The sequence below is a fragment of the Camellia sinensis genome, chromosome 12 (genome assembly GCF_055761805.1).
Source record: "Camellia sinensis isolate YWXY chromosome 12, ASM5576180v1, whole genome shotgun sequence".
Lineage (NCBI taxonomy): Eukaryota > Viridiplantae > Streptophyta > Magnoliopsida > Ericales > Theaceae > Camellia > Camellia sinensis.
Window position 1 is genome coordinate 68,550,234 of NC_138972.1, and position 22,496 is coordinate 68,572,729.

The window sequence follows — 22,496 nt, forward strand, 5'->3', positions numbered from 1 at the left end:
TTTTATAAAAATTAAATTTACATATTAAAAATTATTTATAATATAATAAAAAATATAAAATGAATAGTACTTTGAAAGACATCTTCTATTTTTCATCTTCTCTTCATATTTGAAAGAACAATTCATTCTCCTCCCAAATAAAAATAGATTTAAAGGATGGATTAAAGCGACAAATCCTCTATATTTGAAGATATAGAAGTTGCATTAGAGATGCTCTAAGGCACCCTCTCTTCTCTTCCTTCTTCCTAAAACCCTTGTCTCGTCTCTCTGTCTCTCTCTCTCTCTCTCTCTCTCTCTCTCTCTCTCGGTATATATATATTTATATCCCCCTCCTCTCTTCTCCTCTCTAATCTTCTCTGTTTTTTTGTTCTCTATTTTTCTCTTCTCTTCTCTCTATACATACATACACACACACACCTGCTATATCTATCTACATTTTTGGGGTTTTTGTTTCATCTTTCATTCAGGTAATATCATCTCTCTTTATTGCCATCATTTTTTGGGGTTTTTGTTCTCTGCCTTTTGCACCTTTTTTTTTTTTTTTTGGGTTTTGATTTTGATTTTGATTTTTTTTTTTTTTTTTTTTTTTTTTTTTTTTTTTTTTGTGGATTGCTGTTTATTGAGTTTGATGTGTATTTCGGTATTAAAAGTCATTCAGTATTAAAACATAGCATAAAAGATAAACAATCATTCAGTATTAATTTGTGAATACATGATGAAGTTCAAAGACATACCTTCCTTTAACCTGCCCAAGAATTTCCTGTGCTTTGGCACCATATCCAACCTTCGCACTGTCCTGTAGAAAGTTAAAAATGGAGATTAACTGCTAATGACATAGGACATGAAGCCTCCGTTTGGGAAGAGGGTTGGCTTTTTGGCTTTTTGGCTTTTTTGGTTATTTTAGCCTGGGCTAAAAAGCTTGGTTTGGGAAGGACTTTTTGATTTTTTTGGCTTTTTTGACTTTTTTTGTGAGAGAAGAATGTAATGATTATAGGTTGGATGTGATGTTTTGTTTGTTATGGCTAAAATAGCCTATTTTGTTTTTTGTGGCTAAAATAGCCAAAAAAGCCTGAAAAAGCCCTTGCCAAACACAGGCGAAGAAAACTTCCAGAATGGCATTTCAAAAAATCAAAAAATAAATAAATAAATAACAAGAAAAAAAAATCACCTTGGCCCAGTAAGAATTATTTTGGAGCCTCTCATTTGCAAATTCCACCTTATCAATTTTTACCCTTTGAAATGCATTCACTGTCTTTAAAAAAAAAGCATCCATCAAACATTTCACAAAAAATTTTCAAATTGTAGGAGGCAGTTAACAAGAATATTGGGGGCACATTTTCTAATCCTAAAAAACAAGACACCATTACAAAGGAGTGGAGACACTGGATAAATGATGACACTAACAAAGATTGCATCATCAAAATTAAATACATGGGAAAATGCAGGAAAGGTAAAAAAAAAAAAAAAAAAAGGATCAAGAAAGAAACTAAACATTGAACTAAAGAATCCTAGGCTGACTTGAAAGCCAAGGACATTCAATTTGTGCCTACAGTTTGCATTGTGGTGAATTTGGTTTCCAAAAGTTGTAGCTTAGTTTTAAAAGAGTGGGAAAACAATGTTGTAGTGTAGTTTTAATCTTGATTTTTCTTTGTAGTTAACTTCTGAATTTTCAAAATTAATTACCAATTTATTGACAACTAACTATCTATTAGTTTTTGGTGTTAATTTGAAGTCCATAAGGGAAGGGAAAAGATGAAGGTTCATTAAGGCTCAAGAGATAGCATTTTGGAAAATAGGGTGGTTTTGGGGTTGTGAACTTTAGCTTGTGAAAAGTGACTTGGCTGATTTTTATGGAAGAAGAAGAATTTATTGGGCTTCAACCAAAACATGATCTCAATTCTCATAAACCAACTCCAATGAATAAAATAATAATAGACTTTACATAAGCTTCTCAAATTATCTTAATACTAATAGGACTAGGGCTAGTAAATAAGAATTTTGACCTTTTATCTACCAGGACTATTTTAGGCTCAATGAGACCATATGTAATGACCCTGAAACATAATTGAGACTCGTAATGGTACTCAAAATCCATGACTTCCAGCCCATGACAAGCAAATCTAGAAATTACCAAAAAATAATTAACTCTCGACACCCAACACAAAATTGATAAATATGGTCAGAGACTAACTTATAATTTGAAAAAATAAACAGAGACAACCAATTACACTACCTTTACTGCCCTGTCCACTAGCACCTAACACACCAGTCATTGAAAGAAAAAAGCATCTCCTAAAATAAGTGCTACACCTGGTTAAACAAACCAAAAAGGATTCTGATGTGTGCAAATATATATCCATATTGTTACAAATTACAATATTCTACAAATTTTTGTTCAGCTATATTTTAAGGAATAAAAGGTGTAAGAATTTATGTATTATTGATTGATTGATTTGTTGATGTGTTACAACTCCTATATATAGAAGAGAAGATGGTAGTAGGTGTAGGTGGTAGTGGAGGTGGTAGGTGGAGTGGGTGGTAGTGGAGGTGGTAGGTGGTAGGTGGAGTGAGTGGTAGTGGTAATTTACATTTACACAATTTACATTAACAGCCCCCCTCAAACTCAAGGAGGATAGGCACTAGCCAACTTGAGTTTGGAGAGAGTCACAAAACAGAAAAATAAACTGAAAAATAAAACAGGATAGGAGACACGGTATGGTCGTGTCAGACCGATGTAGCAGACAGTTTATGGGGTCATGTCGGACCGTTGTAGCAGACAGTGTGTGGTCGTGTCAGACCGATGTAGCAGACAGTTTATGGGGTCATGTTGGACCGGTGTAGCAAGACAGTTTACGGGGTCATGTCGGACCGTTGTAGAAGACAGTTTACGGGGTCATGTCGGACCGATGTAGCAGCTGACCAGAATCAATGTCGGGACAGTTTATGGGGTCATGTCGGACCGTTGTAGCAGACACTGTGTGGTCGTGTCAGACCGATGTAGAAGACAGTTTACGGGGTCATGTCGGACCGTTGTAGCAGGACAGTTTACGAGGTCATGTCGGACCGTTGTAGAAGACAGTTTACGGGGTCATGTCGGACCGATGTATAAGGTTGTGGTGGTGTACCAAGGGGGCGACTTAGGGAGTGCGCCATGAGTGACTTATACATGATACTGTGTATAACCCCCCCTCAAACTCAAATAGGTGTGAAGAGAGAAACCTATTTGAGGGTGAAACAAAGGGATTGATAAAGCTGACCGGTGTAGAAGACACTGTATGAGTGTGTAGATAGGCTGCCCAAAAAATATACATGTAGATATATATCGAGCCCTCAAAAGTCGTGCCCTCAAAAGGCGTGCCCACTTTATCAAAAGATGTGCCATGAAAAGGCGTGCCAGTTTGTCGGGCGTCAAGAGGCGCGCGATGCGCGTGGCTGCCTCGGCTATTTAACCAAGACGGAGCCTGAGGCCAAGGCAGAGGCAAAAAACCTGCGAAATCCTCCGAAAAAATTCTGCCGTTTCTGAGAGAGAGACTCTGTAACACTCTGTTGCCCAGAAAATGACTTCGTCGTCCCGTGGTCTGCTCACTCTCTTTCCCGACCTCAATGAGTCAACAAGAGAGATAACGGGTGCGGTGGCCCCTGAACCTCAACCAGGCGCCCCAGGGTTTGCTCCGTTGAACTTTCCGATGCGGTCTGTAGAGCAAAGAATGGCAGTGCAGTCGGATGTGGAAGCCAATCAGTATACATTGAAGTCATGTGTGGAAACCATGACTGCGGTGACAAACTTGTCGAACCGGCTGCAGAGTAGGGCAAATGAGGTGCAGCAGTTAAACTCCCAGCTGGCTCTGCTCCAACGCATGTATAAGGATGCGCGAGCAGAGATAAGCGTGCTAAGGGCAGAAAACAAGGAGCTGAAGCGGAAGGCCACCGTGATGTTCCGATTTGGAGGGCCGCCATATGTTGCAGTGGAGGAGCATGGTGGAGTGATCGTGCCCAGTGGAGTGGGAAACACGGAGGCAACACCGGCAAGAGTCGCCCAGGACGGAGGCAAAAAGAAGAGACCTGCAGTAGAGTAGAGAAGAAAAATCCCACTGTGGGTGTGGGTGTTTTGTTTTGGTTTGTTTGTTTGTTTGTTTGTTTGTTTGTTTTTTTTTTTTTTTTTTTTTTTTTGTGTGTGTTGTTGTAAAATGGTGATCGGGGTGAGCCCCAACATGAATAAAATGAGTGTGGTAGCAGTTCTTCTTCGTCTGCTGCTTTTTTTTTTTTTTTTGTTTTGAATAAAAAAAGAAGAATACAATAAAATAGAGAAAGAAAACAGAGAATATTTATGAGGGGAGGATGTGCAGGCGGTGGAATATATTAAAGAGGTTTGGATGAGTGGGTGCAGAGAGGAAGATTGGTTTAAAAAATAAAAAAAAAATAAAAAAAAAGGTACATGATGAGGATGATAAAATGAATTAGATATATATATATATATATATAGATAAAAGAGAAAGAAGGTTGGGCGGTGGGTTGATTAAAAAAAAAAGGGACCATGTGTATAGGTCTGATTAAAAAGGGACCAGAGAGAGAGAGATAGTGGGTTGATTAAAAAAACAAGAATGTGGGTGTATGGGACAGTGAACGAGGGAACTGGGTTAATTGAAGAGCTTGAAATCTATGGATGATTCTCATCGAAGAGAGAGATCTTCAAATCTTCAGCGTAGATCCGAAGATGAAAGCCGCGAAGGTGGCGATGCAACCGACGGCGAGCGAAGGAGAGACCGCAGATCCGAAGATGAAATCCGCGAAGGTGTGTAGACATTGGTGCTAACACGTCTGCCGAAGGTGGTGGTGAAGATGAGGGTGACTGTGTTGGTTATGCTGGGCTGCTGCTGTGTATGGTATGTACATGGAGTGAGTGAGAGAGGTGGCTGGGTTTGCCGTGTGTTCTGCTATGGTCTGTGAGGTGCCGAAAGAGAGAGATTGATCCAAGGTGGTTGGTTGGTCCCAGAGAGAGCTGAGAGAGAGAGATCAGTGCATGTTCTTCCCCATTGATCAAACCGTCAGAGTAGTTGATATTGTTGACACATTCAGGCTCCAGGAGCAACCTCCTTTTGATAAGAAGTTGTTCGTTGCATATATAAAGAAGTACATCAAGTTGTTGACACCCAAGCTGGAGGGAGACAAGCAAGAGGAATGTAAGAAGAGGATGCAGAGGGTCGGAAGGGATGATGCCAACGAAGGTATAAAGAAGGTATGTGTAGAGGTCCAGCGGGTGGCCAAGGCGAGGTTGCCGCCCGCCGGTGAAGCGGAAGTACTAAGGTGTTAACCTTGCTCTGATACCATGTAAGAATTTATGTATTATTGATTGATTGATTTGTTGATGTGTTACAACTCCTATATATAGAAGAGAAGATGGTAGTAGGTGTAGGTGGTAGTGGAGGTGGTAGGTGGAGTGGGTGGTAGTGGAGGTGGTAGGTGGAGTGAGTGGTAGTGGTAATTTACATTTACACAATTTACATTAACAAAAGGACTTCACCTTTGAGATTGACTAGTACAAGATCAAAGGAATATGAATCGAGGCACTGCTTGCAAACTTGACTCATGAATTAATAAATCATCCATGTATGGGACAAAAGCCTCATGTCCTCAAGATTCTTGCACGCATATAGATGGCTCATGCTACAAGATTCGGCCTCCATGTTCATTTCTTTAAATTATTGATTCGTTTCCTCTATAATGCCTTACCGACCAGTGATCATATAATGCGGCATAAGAAAATTTTCACATATTTCTTGATATAACTAAAAATACAAGACTACCTCCATTTTATATCTTATCAAGCAATATAATTATAGTTAACCAAAACAAAATAAATATGGTGAGTATGGTCTGCTGTAATTTGAGGACTGCTTGTTTGGTTTGGTACCTGGCTTGCCACACTTGGTGAGTAGGGTCTGCTGTTATGGTTTGGTGTTTTGGGTGGCATTAAGGTGACCTGGGTTGTTTTGGTTACTTGGTGGGATCTGAACTGGGTATCACTTACTTGGTGGATGGGGTTTGTGTATCTGTTTTTATGCTGTTAGATCTGTGTATCTGTGTATCTGTTGGTAACACCTCTGCTGTCTCCTCTGAAGCTGTGTTGGTATATCTGTTGTTTTTGGTTCTTGGTATATCTGTTGGTTTTCTGCTATTTTTGGTTCTGTGTATCTGTTGGTAATACCTCTGCTGTCTCCTCTGAAGCTGTGTTGGTATATCTGCTGTTATTGGTTTTGTGCTACCTCTGCTGTGGTGTTTTTGTGTATCTGCTGTGTTTTTCCTTGTCAGTTGCATGCTCAAAAGCCTGAACAGATTCCTTTCTTGACTCATTTTTTATTGGGTCATCTTTGTTAGGCACTTCGGGAACCCCATCAGACACTGTTTTAGAATTGAACCCTCTTTCTTTCTCTTCTTATCTTTTGATCCAACCTTTTTCTCCTCCAATGAAATATTATGCATATCCTCCAAGGTAGAGTTACATTGCTCCATATTTTCAACGAGAGAATCTGTACTTTGCTTTTTCTTCTTCTTTTTATCTTTAGATTTACCTTTTGCCTCAGAATCAGTTTTATTGCTGCTTTTTGAAGATGCTAAATCTTTGGATTTATCTTCAGTGGCCATTGGCAACAAATCTGATTGTTCTTGTCCTACATGATATCCATTTTGACTAAGTACATTGATGAAATATTTGGCATTTGCTTTTACAAAATCTAAAATGTCTCTTACAATGTTTTTGTAGAACAACTAAAAATTGATAGATCAATCTGTTTTTCTAATTGTCATTATACTGGAAGACCTTGACTGCCACTACATGTATAATGTAGGTGCCTAATTGCTTTGCCTTTGGATATTTATATTTTTAGTTCAAAATTTTAGCATAAAGCAAAATGACGAAAATAAAAAAGTAAATATGGTACATGCTTGAAGAAAACACTAAATTTGGTTTTAGTGCCTTTGGCTTGCTAGATTCCTTGGTCACACTGAATCTTTCTTATGTGTTCAATTTGGTTTTAGTTCTTATTCTTGTTTGTGGTGCTTATTGATTTGTTAGTGGCTTTGTTCCATGGAATTTCCGTTTGCCCATATCACAGAATTTTGTGGAATCTTGCAGATGAGAAATAAACTTAATATTTACTATTGTAATATACAAATTCTCTGTGTCAATGCTATAAACATGTCTCACATGAAAACTTTTTAAACGAGTTTTTTGTTTCTCAATGGGCAGGATGCAGTAACTGTTGTGGGATAACCCCTTGGAGGAAATACTATTTCAGTGACCAATGAGGTGGTATCGCGAATAGAGGTGTGTTTATTTATCATAAAAATATAATATTATGTGACAATTAGTTACTTATATTCCACTGCCCATAACTTTTGACTTGTTTTTCCCTTCTCTATATCTGAACAACAAACCTCATCTTGACGCTCAAGTTGTACATTGTTTTTAATGACAATGATCTATCTAATTCATGCTATAAGTCTAATGAACTGTATATTATTGTCTAGATAGTGAGTGACAACTTTCATCATCTTTCATTGGAGGAAAAGTGGTGGAGGCTCATTGATTGCTGCCAAAAGATGAAAGTCTGTCACCTTTGAATTAAGACATGGAGATTAAATTAAGAAAACTCCATCTGTATTCCCAGAAATACAAATAAACAATACAGGAAAACGAGAGAATGATTTAGGAAAAGAATAATTAATGAATTATTTTGAATCAGATTCTAGGACTACTAACGGGCAGTTGCATCACAACAGATATGATTATTTCAAACATGTATTTTTCTTAAACCATGCTAGAGATTCTAGAGTCAAAAGCAACAAAGTGGTAAAAAGAGTAATCAAGGATTTTTTTTTGAATTGGTGTTGAAAGCAGTAAAACTGTAATCCCATGGTATTACTTATCCTCCTTAATCCTGATCACAATTTCAAGGTATCCAATCCGGCAATCAAACATGCCCTCAGTTTTTCTATAGACATTGTTTTAGCAGCAATTTATTCTTACTTCTGTCATTCCGTAGAAGATTATTTACCATGCATTATTTTACAACAATATGAATGGTATAGAAGACAAATTTATAAATTAAAAACTGAAGTGTAAAAACCCAAGAGTAACAAAGATGAAAACATTAAATGCACATTGTTTCTTGTTTAGTCTAATGTAAAGTGAACCCAGTCTATCGAATTTGAGAATTCTCCATGTGTTTTTGGGCAATTGGTTCATGATTTTAGTTGAAAAAGTGCGAAGCTGAGGCTTACAGGATTTGGTATCATTACAAAATATTACAATTTAACATGGTCATTGAAAATGATTACACCTTTGCACCCAACAATATCTTATATTATAATATAATATAATGGTCATGAACTTCAATTCTTTCTAGAAACAAATAAGAAGGTTCCATTGGCAACAAATCTGATTGTTCTTACCTTCAGTGGCCATTGGCAACAAATCTGATTTATCTTCAGTTTGATGAAGAGAAACAGAAACTCCTTTTATTTTCTTCTTCTCTTTAAACTCTACTTGAATCAGTGAGCAAATCATTTGCTAGTATCTCCCTGAAGTTCTTAGTAGATTCAGAAAATTTATCATTGGTTCTAGATTGATTTGCTGTAGCATTGCTATCACTCTCATCACTTTTCTTTTTCTTTTTCCTTCCCACAGTTTGCTCAAAGGCAGAACAGTGACTGTGTCCATCTTTTTTGGTAATGCGGTCAGTCAGCAATTCTTTAATTTCAAAGTAGTAGTATTAGATCAAATCTAAATATTAATCAAATGAACTAAAAACTGCATGCATTTTAAAAGAATGAGTGGTGGGAGTGAAATAGACACACACAGTTGTTGCACTCGATCTTGTTGAACTCAAACTGTCTCTCAATCAATAGCCTTCAAGTTATTTTTCTTAATATTCTTTTGTGATTCAATACTTTGCTTTTGCAGCCTTGCTTGTTGAAAATGGGAAATTTCATCTTCTAAACTGCTGCTACACTACACTGCTCTGCTCTGTGTACCATCCTGTGTAGCAGTTTTTTCAAAGTGCTGCTGACCAGCTGTCAAAGCCTCCTTGTGAAAGAGCTAAAACAATTATTTCGATCTAGGAGAAGGAAGGAATCAAGCAATTTCGAGTTTACAGGGTATATTTTTTTTTTATTTGACCAAAGTTTGTTGAACTTTTTCACAGAATAATTATCTAGTTGTCATCTAGTATGTTACTAAGTTACCTATCAAACACTAAAATTGATATTCAATTGTTTGTTACGTACTTGATATTTCCAAAATTTAATGGTATTTGATTACAATTCTAGATTCTAGATTATTTGAAACTCTAAAATATCATCTTAGTGTATTTGCTAATCATTTTGAGCATTAATGCATGTAACTAATTTTAGTAGTTTTTGTGGATGTAATTTGTTAGCAAGTGGGAAGTTCAAGATGGACAAAACATGGGTACATTTTCCAAGGTTTATTTCTAAACACAACCATAAACATGCTTTCAAATGTTAAGTTACTCATTTTGTTTGGATGGAATTAATAATAATTTAAAGTTTTCAGAGTATCGAATGAGTATGTGGACGGGGCGAGAAAATTTGTCAACATGGCTAAGGAAAATTCAAGGAATACTGATATGATCATATGCCCTTGTGGAAGTTGTTGAAACCTGTCATAACAACATTGTGATATTGTTTTCGAGCATTTGGTCATGGTAGGGATGGGTTCTAAATATACGTCATGGGTTCTTCATGGGGAACGACTAAGTGAATATGAAGAAGTTCAGGACAAAGTCGAAATTCCGGAGACATATAGGCTGTTTAGAGATGTTTATGCACATGATGATGTTTGACAACCTAGAACTGAAAGTAGAGAGAGGGAGTTCACACAAGCATTAGAAGATGCTAAAACTCCTTTATATCCAGGTTGTACAAAGTACGCTGAAACTCCTTTATATCCAGGTTGTACAAAGTACACTAAGTTCTCAACAATTGTCGCTTTATACAAACAAATTGTTGGCCTGCAAAGTTGCAATACTGTTCAAATTGATTAATTTGTTAACCCTTTTGGAAAAAGTTGATTGAAATAAGCAGTGCAAGCCTCGATTAAATGCAGGTTAAGTCACTTGAGATTTGGTTTGCCTGAAGCTTAATCAATGGTTTTAGATTCTTGGTAAATAGGATTGAAAGTGGAGTGTTTTTATTTTATTTTATTTTTTGTTAAATATTGTTTTTTTTTTTTTTTTTCCAACTCAACCTTCTCCCAAGACTCAAATAGTAATGTCATTTTATAATTTTGCAGAACAAGGGCTATCATTTTATGGATAAGGAAGAACCCGGGAAGGAGGTTTCTAAGGACGTGACTCGGGAGTCACTAATTGCTCTCTCTTATCGTCTACCAGAGAAGGATGTTGCTCTAGGTTTCTCACCTGAAAATTTGAATAATGAGAGTAAAGCTGTGCATGGGGCATCTGACAAGAGTTTTGATGAAAATTTGAGATTAGTGTCTGACATGCTACCAAAAGATAACGCACTTGTGCAATCTACATATTCAGCAAAGAAGTTGCTTAAGCCATTTGATCTTGGGTATGACAAAATACATGCTTGTGTCAATGATTGTTGTTTATTTAGAAAAGATTTACAGCATATGGAGGCATGCCCGAAATGCAATTGTTCACGTTGGAAAGTAGATAAGTGAACTAAGAAGATTAAAAAAGGGGTTCCAGTGAAGGTGTTGCGTTATTTTCCAATAATTCCAAGATTTAGAAGAATGTTCAGGTCACAAGAAAAAACAGAACAATTAACTTGGCATTCCACTCACAAAAGTCAAGATGGAAAGATGCGACATCTAGTTGATTCATTGGCATGAGATGCAATTGATCACAAGTGGCCCTTTTTTGCATCGAATCCACGAAACCTTCGACTTGGTCTTGCAACAGATGGATTCAATCCCTTTGCAAATTTGAGCTCAACGTACAGTTGTTGGCCAGTGATGTTAGTGACTTATAATCTTTCTCTATGGTTATGCATGGCAAAGGAAAATATAATGTTGACATTGCTTATACCAGGACCAAGGCAACCAGGGAATGACATAGATGTGTATCTGCAGCCACTTATAGAAGACCTACAAGAATTATGGAATAATGGTGTGGAGGTCTATGACGCAGCCAGCAAGTCTATGTTTAATTTGAAGGCTATGTTGATATGGACAATAAATGATTTTCTATCTTATGAGAACTTAGCTGGATGTGCCACAAAAGGGAAAGTTACATGTCCTGTATGTAGCATTAACACATTCTCGCAGTGGTTGAATCACAGTAAGAAGACAGTGTACATGGGCCACAGGCGATTTCTATCATTGGATCATCCATTTTGAATGAAAAGAAGTTGGTTTGATGAAAATCAAGAACTTGGGGGGAAGCCTAAACCATTGAGTGGATTTGATGTGTGAGATGCAGTAAGGGACATTAAAACTACTTGGGGAAAAACTATAAAGGAAAGGAAAAGAAAAAGGGCCCAGACCCAAAAGAAGGATGACCAAAAAGAGTCAGATTGTGTCCAACCATGGAAGAAAAAGTCCATATTTTTCAATCTACCATATTGGAATGTAAGTCCTTGGAAAGTAGGATTCATATTCTTTTGTCTATCGTTAGCCTTAGTTAAACTTTTTCTTGTAATTTTTTAAATAATAAATCTTTTGTTGATGTTGTAAGCATTGCTTTTATGTCATAACTTGGATGTGATGCACATTGAGAAAAATGTTTGTGAAAATTTTTTATGCACACTTTTAGATGTTAAAGGGAAATCAAAGGATGGTCTTAAGGCTCGACAAGATTTAGCAGAAATGGGAATTAGAAGTGAATTGCATGCAGAGGATAAAGGATTCCATTTTTACTTGCCACAAGCATCACATACACTTTCAAAAGATGAGAAGAAGATTTTTTGTTCTAGGCTACAAGATTTGAAGTTGCCTGATGGTTATAGCTCAATTATTGCTAATTGTGTTTCATTAGAAGAATGCAAGTTAGTTGGACTCAAGTCACATGATTGTCATGTCCCGTTTCAACAATTGTTGTTAGTTGCATTGAGAGGGCTTTTGCCAAAAGGACCAAGGAATGCCTATTCTAAATGTGTTCTTTTTTCAATCAAAGGGTGATTGATAAGAATAAGATAGAACAATTTGAAAATGATGTTGCCGAGACATTATGTATGTTAGAAAGATTCTTCCCTCCATCATTTTTTGATATTATGGTACACTTAGCAATTCATATAGGGCGAGAAGCTCGCTTATGTAGGCCAGTGCAGTTTCGTTGGATGTACCCATATGAAATGTGAGTCTATACCATATTTTAAATATAAGCATTGTTTTTTCTCTAACATAAATAAACTTTTAAAAAAGTTGTTAAGCTGAATTTTATTGTTGTTTAGATACATGAAGATACTCAAAGGTTATGTTAATAATAGAGCAAAACCTGAGGGATGCATAACAGAATGCTATCTAGCTAAAGAGGTCCAACAATTTTGTAGTGGGTATATGAAGAAAGCAGCTGAAATAGGTGTTCGACATATCTGTAATATAGAGATTGAAAGTGACACAATACTAGAAGGACGCCCAATTACTTTGAGAAAATCAATAGCGATACCAGATGATGTGTTGCAAATTGCTCATCGATATGTGCTGATAAACAGTGCAGAAGTCCAACCTTATCTAGAGTAAGTATGATAAGTTAAATACTCCTTTGTAGTTGACGATTCAAAGAATGGTGGGTTCTTACTGTTTTACTTTCTTATTAGGATGCATGCGGAGGAGCTTAAGCATTCTGATAGGTGTTTATTGAGGGATGCTGCATTACTACATTCTAGACAAATGGATACTTTTTGCCAATGGTTGAAAGAGAAGATCAATTCTTGTGGTAGTGAGGTGTCGAATACATTGAAATGGCTTGCAGCTGGCCCAAGAACTGTGTCATACTTGGGTTATGTCATTAATGGCCATCGCTTTCATACAACCAATGTTGAGAGGGCTACACAAAATAGTGGTGTTTCCATCGAAGTAGAAACTCTTTGTCGAGCTAGTAAGAGAGATACCACACAAGTTGTGAGAAAATCTCTTTTTATGGGGTTATTAAAGAGATTATTTTGTTGGACTATTGTAAATTCCAAGTCCCTTTATTTAAATGTGATTGGGTAGCTACTGAAAATGGTGTCAAAGTTGAAGTTGTGAGTGGGCTGTCTTATTTTTATTTTTTTCATGTGTCATAAAGAGTTCTAAAAAGGCAGCAAAAAGACATAGAAAAAAGCAAGAAGCTATAGTTGCTGCCACAAAGGCTAATAGAAGTGATGGACCCATTAGAATTTTAGATGTAGGTTCCAATACTCGACAAATTGAATCACCAAATGCAGATGAAGTAGTTGACTCTGGTCAATAACCAAAGAAGAAAACTAAGGGGCCGTCAAAGTTAAAGATACATGACAAAGGCAAACAAAAGCATGATGAGATTGATTTTAATGAAAAGAACCAACCGATATGACAAGAATCAGTGCACTTATCAACCTTAGAAGGGATCTTAGCTCAAGAGATGGTGCCAATTAATATAGATTATTGGTCTAAAGTTCTAGATGAGATTAAGGATAAGTTATGGGCTTGTGTGAAGGTAGTATGTTTATGCAATTAATTTCATACATCAATTCATTATTTTCCCTCCTCTTGTAATATTTAATGTCTGGTTATATGAAATGCAACTTAGATACAAAATACATGATATCCACAAGACACATGTGATGCAAAAGTTCGCAAAATTGTGGCGCAATTACAAGTCTAAATTATCAAGAAAAGTAAGAACTCTCGCTGCAGCAGGTAAAGGTCATTTAGCACGTAATATTGTCCTCACCAAACTTGATAAGATTGGAATGGATGAATGGAAGGCATTTGTGAAAAATCAACTTTTAAAAAGCTTCATTGTAAGTTTTTTTTTCATAACAGTTTTATGTAGAAACTCATTTTTTTTTTTCATAAAAATTAAGATAAAGATTACAAATTCTTAAAAAAATGTGGGCATTTCAAATGTTTACACTTAGGAAAAAAGTGAAAAATTCAAAGAGATGAGAGCAAAGCAGAAGGTGTTACACACGATGAGTAAAAAAGGCTATGCATGATTGGAGGAAGACATGGTAAGTTTGGCAATATAAATGACATTTATTTCGAAAGCATTTTGATTTTGTTGCTTCTACTTTTGTACTATGTTTTATTTTATTTTTTATTTTTTATTTCTTTTCTAGAAAAATCAAAGCCAAGGCCCAGATTCCATATCTAGAGTGGATGTTTGGATCAAAGGATATACAAGACAGAAAGGGGAAACTTGTCAATGAAGTGCTTCAGAAAGCAATGGTATGAATTAGCTTAATATGTTATTAAAGCTTGTGATTTCATTCAATTCAATTGAAAGATTGTTGATTGTTACTTTACAATTGCTTTACAATTGAAAGATTGCTGTTTGCTGTGCTGTTTTGTTTGGGCTGCTGTTGCTGTGTTGTTTTGTTTTGGTATAGATGTTGAACAAATTGCCAGTTTGTTTTGCTTTTTTTTTTTTTTTTTTTGATATGTAGAGATCCAGTTTGTCTTAAACAAAACCTATAAAGTTATGCTTGTGATGTTACTTCATTTCTTCAATTTGTTTGATAATTACTTGTCTTATTGTGGTGAAGTAACTCAGAGGTGAGTTTTGTACCTATTTTTGTCGTTAGCAGAGTTGGTATGTCCTCTTCCTTTTCTTCTTCTTTGGATATAAGTCCAAACTATGAATTTTTGGTTTTTGGATTTGATTGGAGAAGAAATATTAGTGTTATTGTTTTCCTGAGACTTGAACTGAGCATTACTATCAGCAATATGCCCTAATTATGCTCAATAAAAGGAATGTGGGTGGTGTTTCCTTTCAATTTATGAAGTAACTCATAGGTGAGTTTTGCACCTGATTTTGTAGTTAGCAGACTTGGGTTCCTTATCATAAATGCTACATATTGCAGAATAAGGTTCAAGAGCTTCACAAGCCTTCTACAGAAGAAGGGTCAATGTTTATAAAAAATGATGCAATTGTTCAAGCGTTTGGTCCAGAACGGCGTGGTAGTGTTAGAGGGCTTGGATTTGGAGCATTGCCATCGAAAGTTGATGCACAGGCATATTAAAATCAAAATATGAGACAACTAAATGAAAAATTGCTGCTATTAGAACAAGAACTCCAGGAGATGAAAGCTGAAATGTTAAAAGGAAAAAGGCAAACTAAGGTTAAAAAAAAAAATGAACAATGTCACAACATATGAGGTCAAATTTGTCATCCTATAAAATTTAACTATTTTTTAACTTTGGTACTTCCTGTAAATCAAAGTATAAAAAATGCAGCGGATAAAATATTTAGATCATACCTTTAGATGATAGAACCTCGTGGGTAAATCACGTGCTTCCAGAATCTGATAAACCAACCCAACAGTGAAGTGATATTACAGAATGAATATCACCCACACAAATCACAGTGCAAATGACTTGATCGTTGTTTTTGGGAGAGAGTCAGTATATGGGTAAAACTCAGATCATACGTTGTTTTTTCTCTTAATCACCCATAACCCATATACCAGATATATAATGTGTTATTATTATCTATCCATATTAGTTAATGGAGATAATATCTGTATCCAGAGTGGTTATCCTAAATAGGTTTGAATTCAATTTCAAAACCTATTTAGATAAGATTTAAATTCAAATTCAAATGGTCATGCCACATGGGCACCCATTACTAACATCTCCCACTCGCACATGAGTTGGCATGACACTGCCACATCTTTATCTCAATCTCTCCAAAAAATGAACAATCTCATACTAGCCACTGCACCGTGCGACTGCTGAGAACACCTGCATGTGGGAGCTCTATACTAGAAACTCAAAATAAGCCAGCATAGAGACATCTACCCAAAAAGAACAGAAATAGTGTCTCATATACCCTAGATCCATCTAATTACACCGGTCCAAAAAAAAACATCTCTAATCCCTCAAAAAGAGCATGTTTGACCCTCTCAATTCTTGCAATATATTCACACTCAATTCGCCTCTCATACAGAGCGATGTGAGTTGTCGGCAGTGAATATACAACAGTGGTGTAATACTAGATGATCTTCCCTTTGCGCTCATGCCATTTAGTTTAGGATTGACTGCTTTCCCAGTGATGTCCCTTAAGGCCGAATCATGCATGACCGCAGGCAACATACCAAAGTAGCAGAACATCAACCCCTTACCTTATGATATAGTCAAAAGTCACAAAAGGGTACATAAATGAAAGTCATATCAATAATGACACGTAAGACTCACACGGTGAGGAAGTAGGGATCCATTCTCTCACCTCATTACTCGGTCGCCAAGCACATATAGTATGAATACATGCTACGGTGGAGTAACTCTTCCATAGAGAGTGACGTCATACTCGATACACCGTACAGATATTAGTCTAGTCACTTTCTAGCGCCTAACCCGAATTCTCTATTTGCTCACCTTCTAGGCGCCAAATGAGATCTCGCATCTGGCTAATCATAACAGACACAACATGGAAAGTGGGTACTAACATCCATGTTTGGTCCTTAACACGACCTCATCTTGGTTGTAACCAAGGCGACATGCATAGTGGATTATTTAAGCCTCTCTTGGCTCCAAATAAAAATAAACCACCAGTCTCATCCTTACTCGCTCCCAAGCGCCAAGGGCGATTGCTCGTGTGAGTGAGCCAATCTTGCCTGCTGACATCATCATCTGCTAATCATTATGACACAAACCATAATAGTGTCAACATCCTATCATCTCAAAATAAGTGATCGATTTTAAAAAAAAAAAATTAACCACAGCTTGCGCAATTATAGATTCCAAACATAAGCCTTATCAGCACCTCTTGCGATAAGTATATACAACAGAATCCACCATGTGCGCCTCACATGAAGTAATTTAAGATCACTACCTCTTGCGCAATAACCTCTCTAAAGATATTTTGGTGACCAATTTGCGTTCATTCTTAGTGCGCCCAACTAGCACAGATGCGCCCAACTAGCGCATTGAATCTTACAATGAGCAAATTAATATACTACTAGTAAAGCATTTTATCCACAGTCTAATGAGCAAGGTCAATGTCTAAACAACTCAGTTGACCATTTACCAAAGATAACACTTATCATGCCGAATACGCCCACATAGCGTACTTTAGGCTCCCACAACAAAGAAAAGATCGAGGAATATAGGTCCTCCCAAAGACAATCTGAGGATTCACTCAATAGCTAAGGCTCTGGCTTTTACCGATAGGTAAGTCAATGGATTTGCAATTTTGCATCTAGAATCATTCTAGGATATTCTCTATGTAAGTCATCGAAGACAAACCGAGAATTTTCTTAAAACAATCCCTAAGGATAGTACATCCGAGCATATAAATTACATCACCCATGTCCATCATATCTAAAATATAGGACTGCCCACCCTAGGTGGCGACAACCTTATAAATTCCTGACTCATAATGACTAAGTAAGGAAAAACTTCTTTTGGACCATTGATCATGCCTCAGTGGTCTTCATCGATCATCGTTGCCCTATCATGGCTTGATGAAATCTAAGAACCACTGTTTGGATAACTGCTTTAGGCTGTAAAAGATTTATTGGAACTAGCAATCTTTTTGCGCTCCTAACTTTTCACCATAAAAGCAGAAGGTAAATCCCTACGGATATACTTATCCAATTCTCTAACGAGAAATCGGGTCACAATGTCCACAAATCAATGTTCCGAACTTATGTCAATCATAGCCTAAGTCAAAATGACCTCACTCCCTCGGAGGAAGTCTTCTCATGGTCTACACTTTCCTCAATGGTGCGACTTTTCGGTATCTAGCGAGCCTTATGCCTCAACAATGACTATCTAAATTACGCATAAATTTAGAACGGTTTTGCGTCATAATGGAAAGTTAACCAAATTATAGAAATGATTAATCCTCAAAGACTTTGTCTTAAACTGCGCAACATTGATCCACCTTTTAAAAACAGGGGACTAGAGCCTTTGGCATTATCCTAGGCTCTTTATCATCTTGCGGAGCAATCATGAATGTTTCCCTCTTAATCACCCAGTGATGACGAGGAAAATTTTTACATTTGCTACCACACAACTAAGAATGTAGAGTATTCTTCTCTAATGGAGTAATCCATTAGTAGGCACATCACTCCCACTGTCCCTAGGATATTGGAAAATTCTTTCCATTCTCAACTAGGCTACATAGAGCGCTATGTTTAGAATTCTCTATCTTATAGAGTTCCAAAAAACTCTATTCACGTCACCTTTACTAATAAAACTTTATGTGACTTAGTTACACTACCACAAAGCTGCTTACCTATATGCACATGACCCGGAGGGTTTGCATGACCGCATACAATAATGTGCCACACGACCCTTTTTGTTTACGAGACAGCATACAATAATGCGCTATAGAACCCTAGGTCTTAACTTCGCAATCTTATGAGAAGTAAAATAAAGATAAGTTGCTTAACGGTTACAGATCGCCCATTGATGGCTCTCCGCTAACCTCTTACTCAAAATGGAGTGTAAAATCTAATATGGAGGGCACTTAGTTAGGGATATAGGCAACAAACTAGTGCAATTTCCAATTGGAAAACATTTTGCGCCATTATCCACCTAACATTAACAATATTTAATTCCTTATCTCTACTACACCATTGTGTTGTTGAGTACTAGGAATAATCAATTTTCTAAGCATCCATCTCTCTTCACAGAGTTTTCTAAAAAAAACTCAAATAGATACTCGCCACCTTGGTCAAAACTAAAAGCATAAAAGCTCTTATCTAATTGATCTCGACCTCATATGTGCAATGTCAAAAATCATCTCAAAACTCTTGACTTATGGGAGATCAAATAGTCTTGACTCAGATGCGTATCGTAATCTATAAATGTGTCGAGATTGAGGCTTAGCTATCATACCCTCACACATATCTAGTCACAAAATATCATAGTGGACTAAATGCGCCAAAACAAATGACCTTCTATGGCTTTCCTACTTACTTGTGCGCACCCATTGCGAACAAAGTTACACATTCATATAAGAGTAGGATGTCATAAGCGAGTGGGCCCGATAAGGCCTACTCAAACCATCGTGTCATCATCTCATTAATGTGATTAAGTATAATAAGCCACTGGTCCATGACCAATGTCATAAACTAATTCCAATCATCTTAATGTGTGAGTTCTCGAAGACAAGTTTTAAAGGTTTAGGCCCAACTAGGTAATGACTCACGACTAAGTCATATTCACTAGATCATAAAAAAGGATGTCATGGAGATATCAAGTGCGCCTAAGTCGCAAATTTAACTAGTAAGTGCTAATCCCCTGCACCTTCAAGTCAATTTTATTCTCCATACACTTTACTGCATCTAGTTGAAAGATGACGATACTCCTCTTGCCATCTCTGTTTCTCGCTTCATAGTTACTTGCAATTAATTCTACTATCCACAAGAAGGAGTGAATAAGCTATCAACTATGACAGCTCCTGAAGTAACTTAAGCGCGAATTAGGCCAAAGAGTCTAATTCAACATAATGCTCTTACAAGCGATGCGTCAAATTCTTAGAGTCATAACAACCTTGTCAACCTTGATCTTTTCATTACTATGCTGCAACGTCTGCGCTTAGTGGTAAACGTTATTTCAAAACGTTAGCCTAGCTAAGGAATCATACCAAGAAGCCCCTCCTCATGTCTCACACTCAAGTGTGGCACAGTAAGTGTTCAGACTAAGACCAGTCGGCATTGTTAATAGATTTTGCAGCTTCTAAGCGCTAATCTTTTCACTTAGTGTTAATAGATTTTTGCAGCTACTAAGCGCTAATCTTTTCACTTAGTGTTAATAGATTTTTGCAGCTTCTAAGCGCTAATTTTTTTCACTTCACGTGATATTTCTACGCACACTATTATAGTGCATGAAATTTCGCTCAATCCACTCTGAATAATTGGGTAGAGAGCAAAACACTGCTCATACTGGCTACTCGTCTTACACTTAATGACTAATTTATTTAAGCTCGCATTTCTTGGATGACGTGACTCTTGAATGTTACTTCATCCAATGATGTAACATTATTTACAAATCAAATTACAAAGTCAATCCGCGCAGCTCATTAGTCAAGATCATATACTGATCTATTGAGGGCTTACTAATTTCATAACTCCAAAACTCGCCAACCAAAAACTACGTAGTATGCCGCTAACCATAGCGCACACATTAGTTTTTATTGTGCCATACAAGGCAACAAAACAACGGCGACTTTGAGTCATATTTCCTTACTTTAGCTCAATTAAGGTTTGACCTAAAGTCTCCAAGACTTTTGCTCATCTAAAGAATGGGATTAGTTTGTTCACATTTGAACATCTCTACTAAGTCTAGGTCAACTAAATTAACTTCCATAAGCTAAATCAATTTAGAGAGAAATTCGCATTAGGATTAATTTGATTAGCATAATATAATTTTGCCACAAAAATCTAAATTAAATAGTGACAATATTACACAAGTCGCAAGATCGAAAATCCGCTATGCTCGTAATCATCTCTTGCGCCACAGGTGACAATTATCCAAAATTTAATTTAATTTATGCGCAAAATATTGGTTTTCGGGAGTTAATCTACAAAGATTTCTCTCAACCGAATAACCTCCCACTGACTATGGCATAAAGCATGATAAATTCCATACAATAGCATCTTAATGTAAATTTACAAATAACTCATGCTATATTCATTTAATAATGGAATTCAAATAAATAAATAAATAAATAATCATGCTCCTCTAATTACAACATATTACAAACCTAAAAAATATGTTGTATTCAATATTCAGATTATGCCATAATTAAAGTGTACATCATTTTGAAATTTTCTGAAATTTTTCTGAAATATTCTGGAATTTTAAATAACTAATAAACACACATAAAATTAGAAATAAAAAATCCAGAAACTGATAAACTGAGACAATACTACCAGTAGATAGTAAAACATTTCAGAAGTCCACAATAAAAATTTCAACCCCAGAAAATTATTTATGCAATACCAGAATCATTTTAAAGCATAAAAAATGAATTATTAACACAGAAAAAATATTTTTTATTTTCGTAAAATTTTCAAAATTTTACAGAATATAGAAAAATTAATTCTGAGTCTAACAGTACAAACCACGCATAAAACAAATATGTAATGAATTAATAATGACCATTTAACGTGATACAGAATTAAAAAACAGAACAAACAGTGCCTTAGGCATCAGCAGCCAAGCCAGCCAAGCCGCCGGAGGAAAACGGCGCGGCTCAGCACCGGCTCGGAGCGGCTCGACGCACGGCTCAAACGCGGCTCGGCGCTCGGCTCTAGCACGCGGCGCGCGCGCGAGGCGCGGACGACGTGCGCGTGGACAGCGTCGCTAACGCGCGCGTGATGGCGCGTGCAGGCTCGTCTGTAGGACGTCTGGCGCATGTGGGTGCGTGGCTGCGGCTCATGGCATCAGGTGGCGCGTGCATACCACGCGCCGCCTTCCAGGGTGTTTTCTGGTCCCATTTTCGTACTGCCAGACTCCATTTTCCAAAATAAAATCATTTATGGTCTTAAAAAAGACATTAATGATCATAAAAATGAAATATTTTGGATCTCTACCTCTTTTATAAATATACACATGATAAAAGAAAGCACGAAAATACCCATACATGGCTCTGATACCAATGTAAATCAAAGTATAAAAAATGCAGCGGATAAAATATTTAGATCATACCTTTAGATGATAGAACCTCGTGGGTAAATCACGTGCTTCCAGAATCTGATAAACCAACCCAGCAGTGAAGTGATAATACAGAATGAATATCACCCACACAAATCACAGTGCAAATGACTTGATCGTTGTTTTTGGGAGAGAGTCAGTATATGGGTAAAACTCAGATCATACGTTGTTTTTTCTCTTAATCACCCATAACCCATATACCAGATATATAATGTGTTATTATTATCTATCCATATTAGTTAATGGAGATAATATCTGTATCCAGAGTGGTTATCCTAAATAGGTTTGAATTCAATTTCAAAACTTATTTAGATAAGATTTAAATTCAAATTCAAATGGTCATGCCACATGGGCGCCCATTACTAACACTTCCCATCTTAGATATAAGGATATTTTACAAAGTTTATAAAAATAAAAAATTGATTAATACTTGCAGGAGCCAAGCAAAGGGGCAAATGGACACTCACATAGAGAAACCTAAGTAAACTTGTACATTTCTTATGCTTATGCTTTTGTTTGCTTGCTTTTCTATTTAAGCTTGTCATTTTGCGTATGGATTACATTAAGATTCTAAATTTAAGTAAGCAAATGCTTCTTGCCATTGTATTACAATTTTTTTAGGGTGAGGAAAACGGTAGAGGTGAACGCAGGGTGTATG

General features: G+C 36.7%; 1 long non-coding RNA gene across 2 annotated transcripts; it reads left to right on the forward strand.

The window, feature by feature from the left end:
• Positions 1–282: 282 nt before the first annotated feature.
• On the forward strand, positions 283–12,026 carry LOC145804174 (uncharacterized). 2 transcript variants are annotated; one of them, XR_014345797.1, is made up of 5 exons: positions 283–467; positions 7,247–7,324; positions 8,687–8,727; positions 8,963–9,156; positions 9,438–12,026. It is a non-coding gene; the product is annotated as an uncharacterized LOC145804174 (long non-coding RNA). The 2 variants fall into 2 exon arrangements; XR_014345798.1 differs by lacking the exon at positions 8,687–8,727.
• Positions 12,027–22,496: the final 10,470 nt, after the last annotated feature.